This window comes from Podarcis vaucheri (assembly GCF_965113315.1).
Source record: "Podarcis vaucheri genome assembly, chromosome: 9".
In the NCBI taxonomy this organism is placed as follows: Eukaryota; Metazoa; Chordata; class Lepidosauria; order Squamata; family Lacertidae; genus Podarcis; species Podarcis vaucheri.
The window spans coordinates 55,515,344-55,535,419 of NC_138767.1; positions in this window are offsets into that span (position 1 = coordinate 55,515,344).

Below are 20,076 nucleotides of genomic sequence, written 5' to 3' on the forward strand. Positions count from 1 at the left end.
GCATTTTCCCCCCAGTGTAAGATAGGCAGTTTCAAAAAGCTTCTGTATCTGTTTTCTAAAATGGCATAAATACCTAGCTGAGCGTAATGCAAAACTAAAAAACCTTCGTGTGCAATCCAGAATTAAGTCTTCTTCATCTTCAATAGAACAGAGATAAGCCACTGATGGGCTTTAACTTTGACTAGATTTCAACATTTTATTATGGCAATTCTAAATGGAATTAGCATGGGCTAGGTCACTGGTATTAGGTCAATGTGGTAAATGTTTATACTTTGAAAAAAAGAAGTGGTAAATCACATGGAGGAACTTCAGATAAATTCCAATAAGTGGGTGGAGCTATATTGGGCATGCTTTGGACTACAAGCCAAGCTCAAGCATTGCATGCAACTGTGGCAGATGATTGCTCCAGTTGTAAGAAAGAGAATTATAGACTGATTTTGGCTGTGCCCTGTTGCCTTAAGAACACCATTGCATGTTGGATTAAAATAAAATAAAAAATAAATAAAATAAAATAAAATAAATCCTTCTAGTAGCACCTTAAGGTAAAGGTAAAGGGACCCCTGACCATTAGGTACAGTCATGGCTGACTCTGGGGTTGTGGCGCTCATCTTGCTTTATTGGCTGAGGGAGCCAGCATACAGCTTCCGCGTCATGTGGCCAGCATGACTAAACCGCTTCTGGCAAACCAGAGCAGCGCACGGAAACGCTGTTTACCTTCCCGCCAGAGTGGTACCCATTTATCTACTTGCACTTTGATGTGCTTTTGAACTGCTAGGTTGGCAGGAGCAAGGACCAAGCAACGGGAGCTCACCCTGTTGCGGGGATTCAAAACACCGACCTTCTGATCGGCAAGTCCTAGGCTCTGTGGTTTAACCAACAGCGCCACCCGCGTCCCTTAGAGACCAACTAAGTTTGTATCTTCATATCTGAAGAAGTGTGCATGCACATGAAAGCTCATACCAATAATTAACTTAGTTGGTCTCTAAGATGCTACTGGAAGGATTTTTTTGTTTGTTTGTTTCAACTACGGCAGACCAATGCGGCTACCTATCTGTAACTTGTTGGACTAGGCAGTCTAGCCGAGCATCTGGTTCTCACAGAAGCCAGCCAGATGCCTACAGGAAGGTTGAAGCACAAGAGCACACTACCCTCCTGCGGTTTCCACCAACTGGCATTCTGATGTATACTGCCTCTGACTGCAGAGGCAGAGGATAGCCATCATGGCTAGTAGCCACAAAGGAGTCAGCCTCTCTGGAAGTCTTATCTTCTATGAATTTGTCTAATTCTCTTTCAAGGCCATCCAAGTTGGTGGCCATCACTGCCTGTTGTGGGAGTAAATCCCAAAGTTTAAATATGCATTGTCTGAAGAAGTACTTTCTTCTGTCTGTCCTGGGATCTCCCAACATTCAGCTTCATTGGATGTCCTCAAGTTTTAGTGTTATGAGCAAAAACCTTCTCCACACCGTGCAAATGTATATGAGTTTCTATCATGTCAATGCCCCAAATGCTGTAACCTTTCCTCTTAGTGGAGTTTTTCCATACCCTTTATCATTTTGGTTGCCCTTTTTGAAACCTTTCCCAACTCTACAATATCATTTTTTGTGGGAATGTTCAGGGATGCAGGAGAGGATATATTGTGAGATTATATCCTTATCCAACTTGTGCTAACAAGTTCCCAAAATATCAGCAGAGTAAGACATTCCCCTTTTTAAGTTCCCAACGGTAACGCGTGGTCAGGTTTGCTAGAACCTCTATAACAATCACTCTGGTAATTTCCCCTTTGTTCCCTCTTAAAATACAAGACACGACACAGTCTTTCATAAAAGTATAAAAAAGAGTTTACTCATGTTCTGTTCACAATAGGATCCCAGAAGGCAGGCAGGCTTAAAAAGGTAACATACATTTAGAATCTATCTTATAAGAAGATAGTCCCTTTGTCCTCTCTTGGCTGGGAGCCAAGAGGGCATCTTTAGATGTTGCTTCTTCGAAGGAACATCTACGCTGAGCTATCTGCTCCAATGTCTTTCTCCTGGTCAGTCGCCACCAGTTCAGACCCCATGAGCTTATATGTGAAATTAAGATTTGTTGCCACTATATGCATTGCTTTGCACTGTTTACATGGAATTACATTTGCCATCTTAACACCCATTCACTCAGTTCAGATAAGTCCTTTGGGAGCTCTTTGCAATCCCTTTTTTGTTTTAATGATCCTGAGCTGCCTTCAAAATGCATCAGATGTGTAAAAAGAAAAATGCAGTTTCAAATGGGGGGGAATCATTTGTGGCCAGAATCCCCACTATCACTATGTAGGCATGTATACTTTGTATTTTAATGGCAGTATGAAATTTGCAAAGCATTCCTCTTGGCTGGGAGCCAAGAGGGCATCTTTAGATGTTGCTTCTTCGAAGGAAGATGGCAGAGAGAGCAAGAGAGAGATGGCTTGAAATAATTCTAGTATTTTTCCTAGACCTTTACATGAGAATGTATTTTGGGCAAGGGTGGGTCTTGTTATTGCTTTAAAAAACCCACACACAATAACCATGCATCCATATGACACAATATATCAGCCTCAGATACTTTATTGAGACAAGCAAGATAATATCAAATCTCAAGGATGCTCACGTAGTAAAGGCCGGAAGAGATACAGATTATCTTACAGAAAGCTGCTAGCATTTCTCGGTTGACATGAAGCCCAAAGAATAGATAAGGTGTCATTGATTCCTTGGACTATATTGTAACAAGTTATGGATACCACTTACAGACAAATTTTCTTGGCAGCTATCATGAGCTCACAGCCTTCTATATAGAGTTGACTCTAGAGCTGCTTCCTCCACCCTTGTGCCCTCCAGCTTAGTATGTCCAGTGGCCACGGGTGATGGGAATTGTAGTCAGTGTTACTGGAGAGCAGAAAACTAGGGGAAGCTACTCTAAAGTATGTATATTTCCTTCACATTTTCTCCCCTTGCATCCCAAAAGAACATGGTTCCTCTGGCCCACTCTCCTTCTTCCTGAGGGCCAGTTCAGAAATGCATCTCCATCACTTGTTGACTGCAGCATCAATGAATGGCTTTCATATGTGAAGGGATATAGAACTACAGGTAGAATGTTCCTATCAGCTTTCATATCTCCCAGTGTGGGGAAGGACCATTGTTCAGTGGTGGGGCACATGCTTTGACTGCAAAAGATCCCAAGTCAAATTCTTGGTGTATCCAGGCAGGGCTGAGAAGAACTCTCCCCGAAACCATGGAAAGTGAGGGATGTTTATTGCAGACAAACCAACAATTCATGTTTTGCTAGATAGGCACATAATAGGCACAAAGTTCCTCTGGTACTTACTAAGGAGGACTCTTTGAGATCACTTCCCTCTTGTGCCCTGACAGGACAAGGCATAACTATATATGCTCCTCCCTGCCTGGGCACACTCCTTTTCCATCCTGCCTGCAGCATGAGAGCAACTGTAAATCTAAGCTCCAGCTCAGATCCCATTTTGAAGATAGACTGTATGTTAGAGAGTCAATTAGCATTTTAAGCCTGCCTGTATCAAGCTGCTGTATCTGTTTTTCTTGAAGACGTAGACTGAGTGAGTAAATGTTATTTTTTACCTTTTCTCAAAACTGTGTGTGTTTATTATTTTCAGGGGGAGAAAAGGGGGTGGTACAAAACAAATCCAGTCTGCCTTAAAGTGTCCTGGATTACTAATACGAAAAGACTAATACTAGCCTATCCAAGCATTCCCTTAAAATGCAACAGGATGGCACTCTGCTAAACTCACAAATATGAAGAAGGAAGGAAAATATCTAACAAAAAATCTTTTCCTAGCATGTAATCAATTAGCAACAGAGAGATGCTGCCAGTCACTGTTGAAATACAGAGTTAAATGGACCAATGATATGACTTGATTTCACTGTTGAAATACAGAGCTAAATGGACCATTGATTTAGGACAGCTTATGAACACAATGGCTTGGATCATAACTTTCCTTCTGTGACAGGAACATGGTCCACATTCACAGAATCGGGCTTTCCTGACATCCTTCCCCTTCCCCCTATGAAAATCTGTTTGTGGAGATTGGGGAACCTTCAGGAATGGTGTGCAGGAGAGCTGCAGATGGAAGCTGGACTTGGCAGAAGCTGACCCTCCCTTATGAGAATGGAAGAACAGTTTCAGTTCAAAGCCAGTGTTTTTCAGTCAGGCCAGTTCACATAGCTGGCTGAGAGTTACGGTAGGTGCTGAAGAATCATATGCATGTGTTAGCCAAGAAAAATGAGCTTGCTCCTCTGTTAGAAACCGGATGGTCCTCAAATTGTATGACCTTATATTGGTGAAAGTTGATTCTCTTAATCATGCACAAGCTAAAGCACTCATATCCCAAAGCCACAAGGCTGGGGAAGAAGCTCTAGAGTCTACTCTATACATGTACACACTACCCCAATCTCTGAGCCGTGAGAGATTCCAGGGGTTCCAGGCACTTACCAATAGTTTAGTTTCCTTGGAACGAGGGACAGCAGAGACTGTGGTGTCTTTAGGATATATGGTTTATGTGCACACATATAGAGCCCAAGCCTAAGATGGAGTGGCTCACAGCGCTAACACCTCAGCAAATTTTGATTCTCCTATAGTCATAGCTTGGATTCAGTCCCAAAGCAAGCATGCCTCTGTCTCTCAGCTTCTCAGCCTGCAGTCTGCCTCCAGATGAGGTCTCACACACTACACTCCTGTTGTTCTCTATCTACCATCCTGATGAGGAGGGGAGAAGGCCCACCCATTTGTCCAGAGGGCACCATCACTGTTGCCACCCAACTTATTCTTTTGGGATGCTGATGAGAACACCTAAGTGGCCAGCTAGGTCCTTGTCTTGCAAAGAATCTTGCCCGACTAGTCACACAATAGAATCCTCCATTAGATTTTTACCCTCACTGGGTGTAAGACCCCAAGAATTGGAAGAGATTCAGAGCAGACTGACCCTCCAAACCTGCAATGTTCAGACATTGAAAATGTATAAGCAATGAACCTTGATTCACATTTAGCCCTGATCACATAATGCTTCTTCAGGTTGAAACTGCCATTTGGTTTAACTATATGGTACAACAATTCCCCAACCGCAGCATACTGGATATACCGTATTTTTTGCTCTATAAGACTCACTTTTCCCTCCTAAAAAGTAAGGGGAAATGTGTGTGCGTCTTATGGAGTGAATGCAGGCTGCACAGCTATCCCAGAAGCCAGAACAGCAAGAGGGATTGCTGCTTTCACTGTGCAGTGATCCCTCTTGCTGCTCTGGCTTCTGAGATTCAGAATAATTTTTTTCTTGTTTTCCTCCTCCAAAAACTAGGTGCGTCTTGTGGTCTGGTGCGTCTTATAGAGCGAAAAATACGGTGCATTGCTTGACTATGCAGTCAGTTGTCTTTGAGATCACAACAGAAGAGACACAATCTTGTTAAAACAAATAATTATCATCAGAGCCTGACAGGAATGATATGTTTCACTTCCTGGAATTTGGGACTGTGTAGTTTTATATTTTGCACATTCTTGTTGTGGAAGGCACTTGAAACAGGGCAAGATTAAATCATTTGCTTGTAGTTTTCCCAGACAAAGCCATCTGTTTTTCAGTAATATTAACACATGAGCCTGATAGTTCCATGACTCGCAATTCTGTAAACATGACTTTTGGAAACACTATCAACTCTGAAACCACTAACTTACTCTGAAACCACTCCAAGGATATTGTGAATGTCTCTTTGTTATGCTAAAAATGTCTTCGGAATTTTCACTCACAATTTTGAATAACTGAATTTTAAACTGAACAATCTGAGGTAACTGGAGAGCAAAAACAAGGATTCACATACTGGATCCTTATTTTCCTCTCTGTTACACAGTAGTAGCTTGTGATCGTGTTGTAACTGCTGAGACTTCCAACATGGTTGTTCCATTGTTTCATCAGTCCAGAAAAGGAAGGCCTACAGCCAACTATATTATATGGCATATACATGTACCCACTTCAACCATTTGATATTTTGTACTGAATACATACCCCAACATCTTAACAAATTTCTGGCTACAGTTCTCCCCGAACTGTTTTCTCGTTGAAATGTGTATGTGTGCCTAGAGTGAGCAAACTAGCTATTCTCAGAAGTCTTAAGTGACAGCCTTCATCAAAACAGCTTAGAAAATCTATTCTACAAAACTACAGTGCTATAGTAGTCTAGTGAACCCAGAAACCTAATAAATGGCAAAAAAGGGCAGGACGCAGAAACTCTCCCCTTCCCAAAACAGGGCACACTACAAATGTTTAAACACCCACCCAGCCCTAAAATATAAAAAGCTCATAACTTCCTCAGGTTAAAATTATTATTTTAAAAAGGCCACCACATTTCTTAATAAAGAAAAGAGCAGCATACAGATACATATAACATCTATGTCATTCCAAAATGCAACAAAACAAACCCATTCTGTATAAACACTCTGTATACAAATTTAACAACAACAACAACAACAACAATAATAATAATTCCAAATGATTATTTTGGACAACATTTCTCTTAGCTTCCTTGATTTTTTTTTGCATTTGTTAAATTTCATTTATGTTGATTACCTTCTAATCCTCTGGCAAGGAGGCAGATTTTAGGGATATGTCACGTATTTTAATATGTAACCATTTCAGCTAAGTATTGTTTCTGAACTTTCGAGGGAATGCTATATGGCACAAGGGGGCCTGAGACATTTTGGCACCTGAGGCAAATGGCAAAATGCCCCCCACTAGGGAAGAAGGGATGAGTAAACATCTAGATCAGGAACAAGGGGGGCAGATAAAGATCCTACATCGGAATCTGCTGCCCCTGTGATCCTGCCGCCTGCTTCACCTTGCCACATGGGTGGGGCAGCCTTGTCTAGCACCAACAACATGCTACTTTCAACATTTTGAAATATTTATTCTACCAACTAAAACTTCATCTTGGGACACCTCTGTCTGATACAGTTGTTAACAAGCATTGCCCTAAAACAACGGTTTCACAAGAGCAGCAAAGACAGAAATCATTTAAGCACCTCTGCAATTTCCTTACTTTTTTACACCCGACCCCCCCTGACTAGGGGAGGCTGAAGTTCATAAATGAGAGGCATTTTCTCCCTGTGTCAGACCTTGCCACAGCTGATATCATCAGCCAGCTAGAAACAGAATGCTTACAGTGTTCTCTTCTTGATTACGTTAATCAAGACCATTCAGGTCGTGCAAGGAGTACAAATGATGCTGAACTGAATCATCTATTTTACTGAAAAGGTCAGTGTGACTAACAGTGATCCTGAGCTCCCTACGAGGAAGTACATTCACCCCCAAATCAATAGCACTTGCTTCTAAGCAAATATGTTTAGAATCAGGGTGTAATGAGACAGCAAAGTTTTTAGGCTTTCCCATAATTACTTTCTGAATGTAATGGCAATGTACGACCTCCAGTAACCAGAGGTTTCTGAATATCCGTTGTTGGGAATCACAAGAGAGAAGGGTGCTATTGCACTCACGTCTTGCTTATGGGCTTCCTATAGGCATATTGTTAGCCATCATGAGAATAAGGTGCTGAACTAGGTGGGTCTCTTCTTATATTTTGCTTTATTAATGCAAAAATAAAAATAAAAGTAGAAAGTTTTAACACATTTGTCCGCATAACTTAAAATGCGCCTTACTTATGTTTGATTCTTGTCACACAGCTCTTTTGGTTTGGTCCTTTCGTGGGTGTGTCTGTTGACAATTCCAGATTTAGTCTATTTGGTGATTAAAAGTCTTTTCTGAGCGATTCCAGCTGCGAAACTCACACGCACTCATGTTCTTACAGAACCATCATGTTCATTTCAAAACGAATTATTCCTTCCTATATGCTAGCTGTTTTCCAGTGCTCCTTGAATCCCAACACATCGCAGGATCTACTAACTACAGCCTTCTTTTTTCAGAAAGTGAAATAGCACAGGGGGGAGCCTGGCCAGCCGATACAGGCCTTGCATCACCCCAGCCTTGCAAAGTGGTTCGGGGCTGACAGGGTGGCATGAGGAGGACGCAACAGCCATGCGCTTTTGGTCCCAGCCCTGCAAAGCAAAGGTGAGACTGGGATCGAAGGGTGCATGGCTGTTGTGTCCTTCTCATGCCGTCCTGCCAGCCCTGAGCCTCTTTGTGACACTGAGATGCTGGGACTCCTTTGCCTGCAAATTCCATCCACTTCTGTGGAAAGAAAATAAATGTAGCCATTTTTAGATTCCCCATGGTTTCAGTTTTAACAGAATCGATCTGCACCCAAATAACAGGTTCCTTCCCAACACAACAGACACATATACAAGGCAAAACTTGCGACTGGCGCAAATCCTTAACATTTCCTGCCCTAAAGCATTTATTTCTGTTGGAGCAATCAAAAATTGCTTAAACTGATGTTACTATTCTCAAAGCTAGGCTAGGCAATGGGTCTGCCAGAGTACAGGACATAACAGAGCAAGTTATTTTAAACTTTCTTCTTTCTATGTCAATATTGGGGTAGACTGAAATGAAAACCAAAAAAAGAAAAGAAAAAGAAAAAAGAGTAACACATGGAAAAGAACTTAGGAGGCATTTTAGAAGCAGTGACCACACAGGGCAAAGAACAATTAAAAGACACCAACAGGTGTAAATGGGCTGCAGGACCTCATATTTAAAATAGCTTGTATCCATTGGATTTGTCTCATTGCTTATACTTTTTTTCTTTGCACAAGCACAATTCTATTCCTGTGACACGTCTGGTGTTATATGACAGTTACATTCATAACAACAGCGCCGTTTCTGCCATTCTACATGGAAATGGTTTAAAATAAGGTCACTGAGGCATTTATTTGTATTAATTAGAGTTTATGAACCAGATATTTCCTTTAGTTAGTTTTAATCCAGCAACAATATGATGCAAGTTCCCATAGTCTTATGTAGGACACTGAACAACCTGTGATGCATCAAGGCAGATAGAGCACATCAACAATGTATTTTGGTTGCTTGATTATCCTTTTTGTCTCCTTGCCCTCTCCAGTGTTTGGAGTCCATAGCATCAAAACAATGAAGTTTACGCTGACACATCATATGCTACACAGGCTTGTTCTTTCGTTATATATGTGCAACCAACTCCTTGTTATTCGACTTTACAGGGCATTTTTTAAAAATAAAAAAGCATAATAAGCTCTATAATGGTCTGCTAGGTCAGACTGGGAAAGACAAGGCCACATTTGGAAGTAATTGTTTCTAGTTCTCCCCAGAGACATTGTCCTATTCACAATACTTACATAACAGAGGTTAGCTAAAACCAACAGTGTTCTTTGGGACAGTAAATAGAACATGTTCATAAAATGGAATTGGCTGGAGATGAGAGAAGTTTTCCATTGTAGGGATGTTTGAGTGATTTTTTTTAAAAAGAAAGAGTCAAATCTTGTTCATTGTATAAAGTTAGCAGAAGTGGCGCACACACAAATACTCCATTTACCCCGAGAGGGGCGTGTAGTTTCGTCCAGAGGTGAAATCTGAATACCTCATCCACAATTCAACTGATTTTCCTTGGACTCCTGCCAAGCTGTCTTGAACTAATTTTGTTGTGCTCTCCTGGACTCGAGTGCCCCCTAGTGACTCTGCTAAAGGCCACTGGGGAATTGTACTGCTCTGAAACTTACACTCTGTATCATTTTTCTTCTTATTAACTCTTGCACGCTACTAAGGCAATGGGATGCTGCTGTGGTGGGGATGGAAGTACTGGTGCATGTGTGTGCGTGTGTGTTTAATGAAATTGCAGACAAGCCTTTTTGACGTTGCTGGAAACCAGCACCATAGCAAACCAAACTATTTCAACAACAGCTAAACCCAGCCCACATTGTGCAATATTATATAGCCAGCAGCACAGTCTGCAGAGGAAGTCTCTCCCCCCTCCCCCTGCCCTCCATCGTCTAACAGATGTTTGCGCAGTGACATTTGGAAATCCTTGCAGCACAAAGGATATTAATAATCCTGTAGTTGACTAACAATCCATCTCAGGTCATTAGGATTTAATGCCCCATGCGCAAAACCACCTGGAGGGCTTTCATATCCAATACTTCTCTGTTTACCTTGGGGGACATTATTTGGCTGTTATTGCTATACATGTGCTGTGTGCTGGCCCACATCTTTCCATCTGATGCATTTGCGGAACATTTAACTCTCTGGCCTAAACTTCACCTCTGCCACAGATTTCCTGCCAGGCCTTGAGCAAGTGACTTAAGCATAATTAACAAGTTAACACTGAAGGCATGGACCTTTCTAGGCTAGAGATGGTGATTCCACAAAACAACAGGATCTGGAATTAATTAGTATTTGGGGAGAAAGTTGCTATTCTCACGTTCCCTTGCTCAGCTCCACAAATTTGACAGGAGGAGTTCATTTGTACTGGCCACAAGAATTGGGGGAAGGTGACGTAGGGCATTCTAAAACTGGGCAAACGTAGAAATAAACCTAGCAAACATGTATTATTGCTTTTGCTTACTTTTGTAGCAGTCTATAGGGACTATAGGGGGACGCGGGTGGCGCTGTGGGTTAAACCACAGAGCCTAGGACTTGCCGATCAGAAGGTCGGTGGCTCGAATCCCCGCGATGGGGTGAGCTCCCGTTGCTCGGTCCCTGCTCCTGCCAACCTAGCAGTTTGAAAGCACGTCAAAGTGCAAGTGGATAAATAGGTACCGCTTCAGTGGGAAGGTAAACGGTGTTTCCATGTGCTGCTCTGGTTCGCCAGAAGCGGCATAGTCATGCTGGCCACATGACCCAGAAGGTGTACGCCGGCTCCCTCACCAGTAAAGCGAGATGAGTGCCGCAACCCCAAAGTCAACCACGACTGGACCTAATGGTCAGGGGTCCCCTTTACCCTTTACTTTATAGGGACTATCAGAAACTAGTCCAAATGTTCTCTCCTCAACAGGCCACTCAATAGCACATTGTTCAGTAGTAATGGACAGGCGCACAGATGCACATCATTTCTCTCTCCCCCCAACACATCAGTGATCAGCTGAGCCCTGCTGCTTGTCAGAGTAATTCAGTTTCCACTTTATAGAAGCTAGGAGTGCCAACTTGGCCTGGGGGCCATGGGCGCTCTGGATTGTGGATGCTATGCAGCATGCATGGTCCTGGTACTGAAATTTGTGGGTGCCTGGCCCCTTCATGGGGAATTTTGTGGGTGCTCGGGCACCCAGGGCCCCAGGGAGTTGTGTTCTTGGTGTCATTCAAGAGATATGTCTGTTCAACTTGCAAGCCCTACTCAAATAGTACAAACTGCTGAACTCTGCCTGCCAAGACTGCTTTAGAAATTTTCTCTATGTCAAAAATCAGGGAAATGTGATAGTTCCTTTTTGCTGTCAGAAGAAAAGCATCCTCAAACTTCCCTCTTAGTGGCCATAGGTTCGGCTGATATGCACAACCAAATTGTCAGAGTGGATTGAGCATGCAAATGGTGGAAGAGCTTTCTGAGCGCTCTGCACAGCCTCCCAAATAAAGCCGGACTCAAAGCTTCTGAAATCTACTACAATGAGGCCTGGAAAATTGACTCCTCGTTCATTGTGCTCAAACAAGGTCTGCATAAGTCAAGCCAAGGGTGTTTGACTTGGACTGGGGAAACCTAGATTCAAATCCCCCCTGAGGTATGAAGATCACTGGGTGGCCAAGTTTTTGTGAGCACAAATCTTTATTATTGCCAGCTGTCAGACTGCAAGAAACAAAAGTTATAAGCGCCAGGTAGACCACTGAACATGGCTGGTAACTTCCATTCAACTTCACGGATCAAAAACTGTGCTTCATGACTTCCTTGCTATGATTATGACTTAGGGTGCAATTCTATGGTGTGTGGGAGGGCATTCCAGGGCCATAGGGTTATATTTGCCCCAATGACACTGGATAGAGAGAGCCAATGTCAGAGCCTCCCTTTCCATTGCCAAGGACTCCTCTCGTGCCTTAAGCAGTGGGCATGCTGGGGACATGCCAGGGTTGAGCCAGGAAGCAGCTTAGATCCAAAACCATTTTGGTCCCCCAATGTGCCCCAGACTGTGGGAAAGGTAGACACACTTTTATTATTGTCCAATGAGATAATAAAATACTAAATAGGAAATGGATAAAGGAACACAAGAGCATTCATCCACTTGCACTACTGCCTTACCAGTTTGAGCCTTTAAGAACTTTGAATCAAGTGGTAGAACTAACTTCATATTTCTCTGCCTCCAACAATTATGCTCTAAGATGATAGTCCTATGCCGAGTCACTTAGGAGCAAGCCCCATGAAGCTCTGTGGGACTTAGAGAAAACAAGGCTAGGATTGCACTTTAAATCCTCTCTCAACTTAAAACATGTCCATACTGAGGTCAAGTAATTATTTTATTCCTTTTATTTCTATTTCTTTTATTATTATTATTGATGATGTGCATGTGACTATGACGATGTATGGAGAACTGGCTTTAGATCTGGTCTTCAAAACCTGAAGTTCTCAAAAGCTGAATATTTCATTCATAGTTAAGTACTAATCTTTATTTGTTTGGCCATAAGGCAAAACAAAACTTTGAATTTTTACAAATTAATTTTTATTTGCAAATTTAACAGGAAGCAAAAGAAAAAAGAAAAAGATGAAATGAAATTAATGAAGAAAAATAGAGAAGGGGAAAAAAAGATAATGATAAATAATACCATTGATGGTAGGTCACCATCTGTTCACATTGCAGATATAGTGATCATCAACACATGAATCTTACATTAAACTTGTAAGTTCATATAAGCCCTCCAGATGTCCCAAACTAAGATGTTTATACAAAATTAAACACAAGAACAGTATTTAGATTCAGAGAAGCAGCACAAGCTCTGCCCTGGCCATCCTTCTCAACCCATATTTCAATGTATATTTTTGGGGACCTGCATACACAATGAAATTATTGACAGTGCCGAGTGCCAAATACTGACAATATCTTATTTGTCATGGACTTCTTGCTTTTTTGTGATTCCTTCCTTTGGGTATTTTAAGTGAAGTTAGCAGTGGCCTCCACTAGATCTCCCCCTTTTCTCCTTTGATCTTCATGGCCCTGGGCTGGGGACATTATCAATCAAGTGGTCCATCTTCATTCTGTGACATGTTCAGAGGCCCAAACTGTGTTTTTCTTACAGTGAAACAATATTAAGAATCCCTGCTCCAAACACATTACTTGTACCCAAGGGCCTTGTCTATCTTTCTTCTTAATTAACTGGTTAAATAACCTTCTTTTGCAATTATACAGGTGACTAAAAATGTCAGGGTGCTCAAGAAAGCTCTAAGTGTTACTAAGTGTTAAGACACACAGAAGTAAACACTCAGATTTGTGAGAAAGTTGAACAACCTGGTGCTGTTCTTGCATACCAAGTCTGCTAGTGGATGGTGGATGTTAAGCATATCTTTAATGGTCCATTAGGCCAATTTTGATCGAAGATGACTGGACGTTATCTTAAAACCCATTGTAGAAGGCACCTGAAGCCACAGATGACTCTACTACAGTATTTAGTGTGGCCAGAGTAGGAAGGAAAAGGCACAAGTTTAGACCAGGCTGGCTTTTTAGGATCATAGGAACCTTATGCTTTGGAATCTGCACTTCTGCCTGTATGCCTGCTTGCTTCCCATCTGCTCAACCTGCATATTGCTAAATAAACAAACACTTACAAAAACACAACAAGCCTCCAGTAAATTTAACTCTCTGGCTGCTTTAAAGGTAATTGACTCTTCACAGGTTCTTGGAACTTCCTATCACGCAGGGAGCAGGGAGTGCCAAACAATATAATAAAAGTACAATGTATTATTGTGTTTTACCAATATATTTTTTACAGCTTGCCAGTTACATAAGGCGAAATGGTTATGGGAAGTAAACGAGGGCCCCCTTTTTAAGCACAATCCCCAAACTTCCACTTGCACAAACTCCACACATGCACACATGTGTGCACACTGAAAGCCACAGCAATAACATAAAGCTTTTGGCTCCATGACCTCATTCCAAAGTAGAGATGCTAAGTCTGCCTAAGGGCCAGAGGCAGCCTCACTGCCAGAAGAGTCAAACCCCAGGACTATAGAAGAAAATGAAACTTGTTTCCAGGAAAAATATGTATGCCATATTTAACTTCTTTGGAGGATTGCTGGGGGAAAGGGAGGAAGAAACCAGCATTTTACATTAAAAGCCAAAGAAAGCAACGACGACAATAACAACAGCAAAGAAAATATACTGAGACTGCAACAGCAACCACAGTGAAACAAGCAAAGAACACAATCAATTATCTTAAGTTAAACAGCCATGTTTGAGTAAAACAAAAGTAGGGGGAGTGAAGGGGTGGAAACAACTAGTCTTTAACTTCTTTTGTCTCTAGCTTAGTTCTCTCTTCCTTCCCGCCCCTCACTGGAGCCGTGCTATTCAGAGCCAAATTCTGTTGAGCAAACAGAATGAGTAGGCTGGTGCTGTAGAAGAAAAACAAGAAGCCAAAGAAACCATCCATGTGAGCATGTCAGCAAAAGAGCTGCCTAACCTTGTCAGGCTTAGTGCAGATGATGGTTGAGATCTGGTCTCTTTTCCTCTCTGTTCTTTTGTCCCCTCGGTGGAGGGAGTCTTTAGGGTCTCTGGGAAGAGAAAGATTTGGAGCTTCACTTACATGCTCTTCCCATTGTTTATCTCTGCAGAAAAAACATTCCCTGTATCTGCCCTGTCAAAATATGGTGCCAAAAGAAAAATGGAGATGACGATCTCTCTAATTCTCCTCAGACTGTGCCTGAGACTCCCAGACACTCTTTGGAATGACTGTTGTGTCATCAAAATAACTGTGGCACCAACAGCATTTGACTGAACAAAATTGTCCCTGCTCTGCTCAAGGCTGGCCCTGCCATTAGCGTGCCTCAGGAGCAGAAGCTGAGGGGTGGTGCGCAGTGGCAAAGTACTATAGGACAGAGCTGAATACACCTGTCTTGCACCCCTTAAGTTAATCCACTGCCCAGCATCAGGTATACTGGAAGATGCCTGTTGCCACTTGTTAATGGTTGTCGCTAATAAGACTTCAAAATCATTTTAATTTCTGTGTTCTATCATTGTTTGGTTCAGTGGGATGAACACCAAGGGACTCCAGGAACACAGGGGGGTGAGATTCATTTTGAGGAATGTTAGGGCCACATCTGGGAAATAATTTTTAGACAGTATTGAAGTGTGAGATCCATCTGTCTTAGGTTGGCCCTGGCTCTTCTGCGGTAGTTGCTTCTAATCTCATTCCTCAGGTAACTTTGATGGGAACTATTATGGGCCTGTCTCACACACCCATGCTGTCTCATAACTGTTCAGAGAGTAGCAATGATACAATGTTCCTTGGCCCACTTATTGATGTGCAGTATAGCCTGTTGCAGCCATACCAGGTTAGCCCCATGGACAAATGCACAAAGTAATATCAGGTTCTACCTTTTATTAGACCAAGTGGTGGCGCTAACCCAGGATACCTAATGTGGTGATCACACAGTGTCCCTGGACGTTTCACCGTCTATTGATCCCTGTGCCACCACTTTATTTCTCGCTGCCACCGCCCAGGCCCTACCTGGTACAATACTGAGTCCGGTCAGGGTTAAACTTCTGTTTATTTATTGCAGTTTAACAAGCGTGTGGTTTCATAAACGGTATCGGTCAATTACAATCATGGGGTGCCTATCCAGACCTATAACTTCTGCTACCTGCTCTCACTCACTAAACCACCTCCCAGATATTTACTTGTCTTCCTAACCCCTAACTGTCCCTGACTCAGCTTATTTCGCTACACTAACTCAACCTACCCACAGACTCTATCCCAATTCACTTCCAAGCCAACCAACCACCCAACTCCCAAGAACTTCTCCCTTCACCCCTCCCAGAGCTGGTTTTATAGTCCCTCTGACTCCACCCCCCCTGGGTTCTGATTGGGTAACCTGTTTAACTATTTCACCTCCAGCACTCTCATATGTTAATGTCACACCTGATTCCAGCATTTTTCCCCACCCCAATACTCCAGATTTTGGAAGTAGTGGTGAAAAGCAAAAACATAAATTGGACATGGTGCTGATGTGAGTGGAAAGGTTTACACCTCTTTGAAGAGCCCGTCAGCCCAATGGGTATGCAAATCAACCCCACACTAGTCATCAGATCAATCAATTGATGAACAGGGCCCGATTGATAAACCTCCCTCCTTAGCTAACCTGCAAGGATCAACTGAGAAGCAGGGTTGTGTGTGGGTGTGAGCATGGGTGGCCACACCCTGTGGTGTCATGCGGCCCCTGCAGGGTTGGCCAAGTGTAAACGTGGCCCTTGGGACCAAAAAGGTTAGCCTTCCTTACTAGAGATACCAAAAAACAACAACAAAAAACCACTATTGCATCACGTCTGATCTCTCAGATGAGTGAGAGTTGCAGAACAGATTTGCCCAGGCTAACTAGGAACAACCTGGCGTAAGACCCCCTCTCCCCTCCCTCAGCTGCTAACACTGTTTGGAGTGCCTGCCTGGTTTCTTCCTATTGCAGGGTATAAAACAGTGGAAACTTTCGCATAAGTGAAGGACTAGTTTTGCTGATGCCGTTGACTAGAGTTTTATTACATGTGCACACAGGAGTGTTTTGTAGTTGCAAAATAAAGAAGGAACACATGGATGAGGGAGGGGGTGCTTGTGGACCTAATTCTACCTATGTAGTCCCTGGGACTGGAAGGGAAAATGAAGCTTGCATGCCCTGTCACTGAATAGTTACCACTTCCCACCACCTACTTGAGCAATGACAGCCTCCTGTATGTGTGGCTCCTCAGGTAAGGCTCCAGAAGCCTCTGTTTCTCAAAATGTGTCTCTGCGCCAATCTTCAGTTGCTAGCTGGAAACCATAGGGGGGGCGGGGAGAGAATGAGATCGGTGCTGTGTGTGTGCTTTTCTCCACCCAGCCCCCTTTCTCTTCGGAGCAAGCGTTTGCCTCTGGTCTGGATCAAAGAAGAAATCTCCAAGCCATTTCCTGCTGCTAGGAAAAGGATGGAAGTGCTGCTCCGTCGGTTCTCTGAGATCGCAAGAAGAAATCGCTGGGGAAAGACTTTGATGTTTGCAGAGAGAGAGAGAGAGAGAGAGAGAGAGAGAGAGAGAGAGAGAGAGAGAGAGATTGAGAGAGAGAAGACTTTCACACCTTCCCGAAAGACCACTTTGCTCCAGAGAACGGATGGAGCCTTTTTGTAAACGACAGGGGGGTGTTTCGGAAGCGTGCGCCCACTTTTCTTTTCTAGCTAGTTTTGAATAAGGGCTGGCTGTTTTTGGGGTGGGGAGGGAATCCAAAGAAGAGGCTCTCAAATGGTTTGTAGGGCTGGGCAGAAAGAGAGGAGCTCGAGGTCGCTGCCCCAGACTTTTAAAAAGCCCGCCCGTTTGGAGGGAGACATTCCATAAGGGGCAGCCGAGAAGGGCTTCAGATGAAGCCAGCGAGTCTATTTGCTGCGAAAAGGCATAAACACGGGCCACCATAATTGAAGCCAGACCTTCCATCGAGCAAGACAAAAGACTCCAGCTCGCCTCAGGGACTCGTCTGCAGAGTTTTCCCCTCCCCACAACCGGCTCCCTCCTCCTCCTCCTGCAAGTTCCTGCACACCCACCATTTACGAAGTTAATAAAATAATAAAAAAAGATAATCGACCATGTCAGGGAAGGGGGCCAGGGAAGGACTCTGAACCCAAGAGCAACACCTCCCCTTGGCTGCAGTCAAAACAAAAGGGGGCGACATGAAGGAAGAGGCCGCCTCGGCTGGGTTTGTCCCCCCCCCCTTTGGGATGAGGCGGGAGAAAAGGGCGCGAGGGGAGAGGAAACGCGTCTGCGTCCATGGAGGGCGAATGGCGCGCAGATTGAAGGAGGCGGGGGGGGGGTGTTGGAAAAACCTGCCTTCCCAGACCCTCGACTCAATAAATGGCAGAAAACTTCACGAGCAGCTCTGGAAAGGAAGCCCCCGCCGCTCGCCTCCCTTCTCCCCTCCTCCCTCAGAGTGAGTCCCTCGGACTCGACCGCTTCGCCACTTTTAGTCAGCGTGGACCCGCGCGGTCAACGTTGTGGTACATGGACGCTGTGTGGGGCGAGGGATGAGTGTTTAATGTATCTGGGCGTCTGTTGTGGGACAGAAGAAACGACATTCGCCTCAGCGACTACTCCGAAAAGCGGGTTTGGGCGGCAGATCCCCCCGCCACCCGCCGCCTCAGTTGGTTTGCGAGGGAGAATCCTTCCGCCAGTCACAGAGCGGGGCTCGGCTTCCCAGTGGCTTGCGAGCGCTTCTTCCCTCACGCGTCGCCACGGCACCACACGAGGCAATAAAGGCGGGAACTGGGAAAGCTGAGGGTACAGACGCGGGCAGTGGTCGAATTACCCTCTTGAGGGCTTTTTTAAAATATAGTGATTATTCCCTTAGTTGCGGGGGGAGGGGAGAGCTAGATTTGGGTAAAACTCGGGAGAGGGGCAGACTCTGGAGCCTTCAAGAAGCTTATCTGAAGCTGCAAATCGCGCGCTATTGGATCCAGTGCCGCTGTGGGTTTTGTTTTGACTGTTGCTTGTGGGACTCCGCTTCAAGTGCCAGAAGAAATGGGCTGGAGTTGGCTGGCTCCCTGCCTTGACCTCAGAGGGGGACGGGGGACGGGAGCCATTTGCAGCACGAACGCCTCGAGTCCTCCCCGCCCCCCTTTCCTTTCCCGCCCTTCATAACACGAGCTCTGGACGCCCCTCACTTCCAACGAGGAATATTTATTGAGCCCTTATTCACGGAAGGGGCGGAGGGAGGAGAGGCATGAAATGACGGGGAAGAAGGTCTTTTTGAGAGGTCTGAAGAGATACCAGGCTGGAGGCTGGGATGGATGAGCTGAGAAAGCCATCCCGCCATCCCTTCATGCTGTGGCGAGAACTAAGCCTCCTCCATATTCTTTCTCTCTCTCTCTCGCACAGACACGCACTTTTACTACGTGCCAGACGCAAAAACTGAGCCATAGAGGGGATCGCTGTCACATTCGCTGCAGACTTGAGACGCGAGGACGTTTGAAATAGGCGGTTCTCAACCTGTGGGCGCCCAGATGTTGTTGGACTACAATTCCCATCATCCCTGAGCTCTGGCCTTGCTAGCTAGGGGTGATGGGAGTTGTAGTCCAACAACATCTGGGGACCCACAGGTTGAGAAAGGCTGTAAGAGCTGGTCTTCATTTTTTGCCCCAAGACCTTAAAGAGCCACAGCTTTAAGGGACACCACACTAACACCTCGAAGAAACGAGACACGATATATTATTACTTTTATTTATGAGACACCCCTCCCTATAAGTGACCAGCCAATCAGATTTGAGAGCGTGTGTGGCAATCGCATGGCTGCCCAGTGCCGCGAACGCGCAAGCCAAACCCACTTTATCTCTTTTATCTTCTTCAAAAGAACTATTCCTGCCCCGCCTGTCCTATATCCATTAGATCCATTAGCTTTTGTTGTGAGCACTGCGGATGCCTCAGATCTGTTCCCATCGGTCCCAGTGGGATGTTCAATCTTTGGCTGCTTGCTTTTGGAACCCTGATCTCTGGACTAGATGGATCTTCGATTTGATACAGCAAGGCAATTTTTTAGTGTTTCTGTTTCAAAAGGAAAACTGCTGCCAAAAAATCTATATAACTGAGAAATCAGATTTGAAACGCGTCCTAAAAAAAAACCTTACAAAAATATGGATCTAGCGTAGTCTACTAAAACCTAGTGGATGTTTTAGCCCTCACTCAACGCTTTCTTTTTTAAAAAAAGATATAAAAATAACTGGGACACGGAAAGAACAGGAAGTTTGCCATAAAACAGGCACTTATGGGAAATAATCTGAATTTGTCAAGCTATTAAGGCCACAACCTGGGAGAGTCTCGTTGAAGTCAATGTAGATTCCTCCCGAGTAGACATAATATTTTGCAATGAACAGTGTTTTATGCTGCCAACCGAAGTATATTTGCCTGGCTGTAAGCGTATGTGCCAAGCAAGTTCTGTTTCAAAATGTTCAAATGTCTTTGTATTTGGGAGGAGGTGTTAATCTATTCATTGTTTTGCTTTTACTC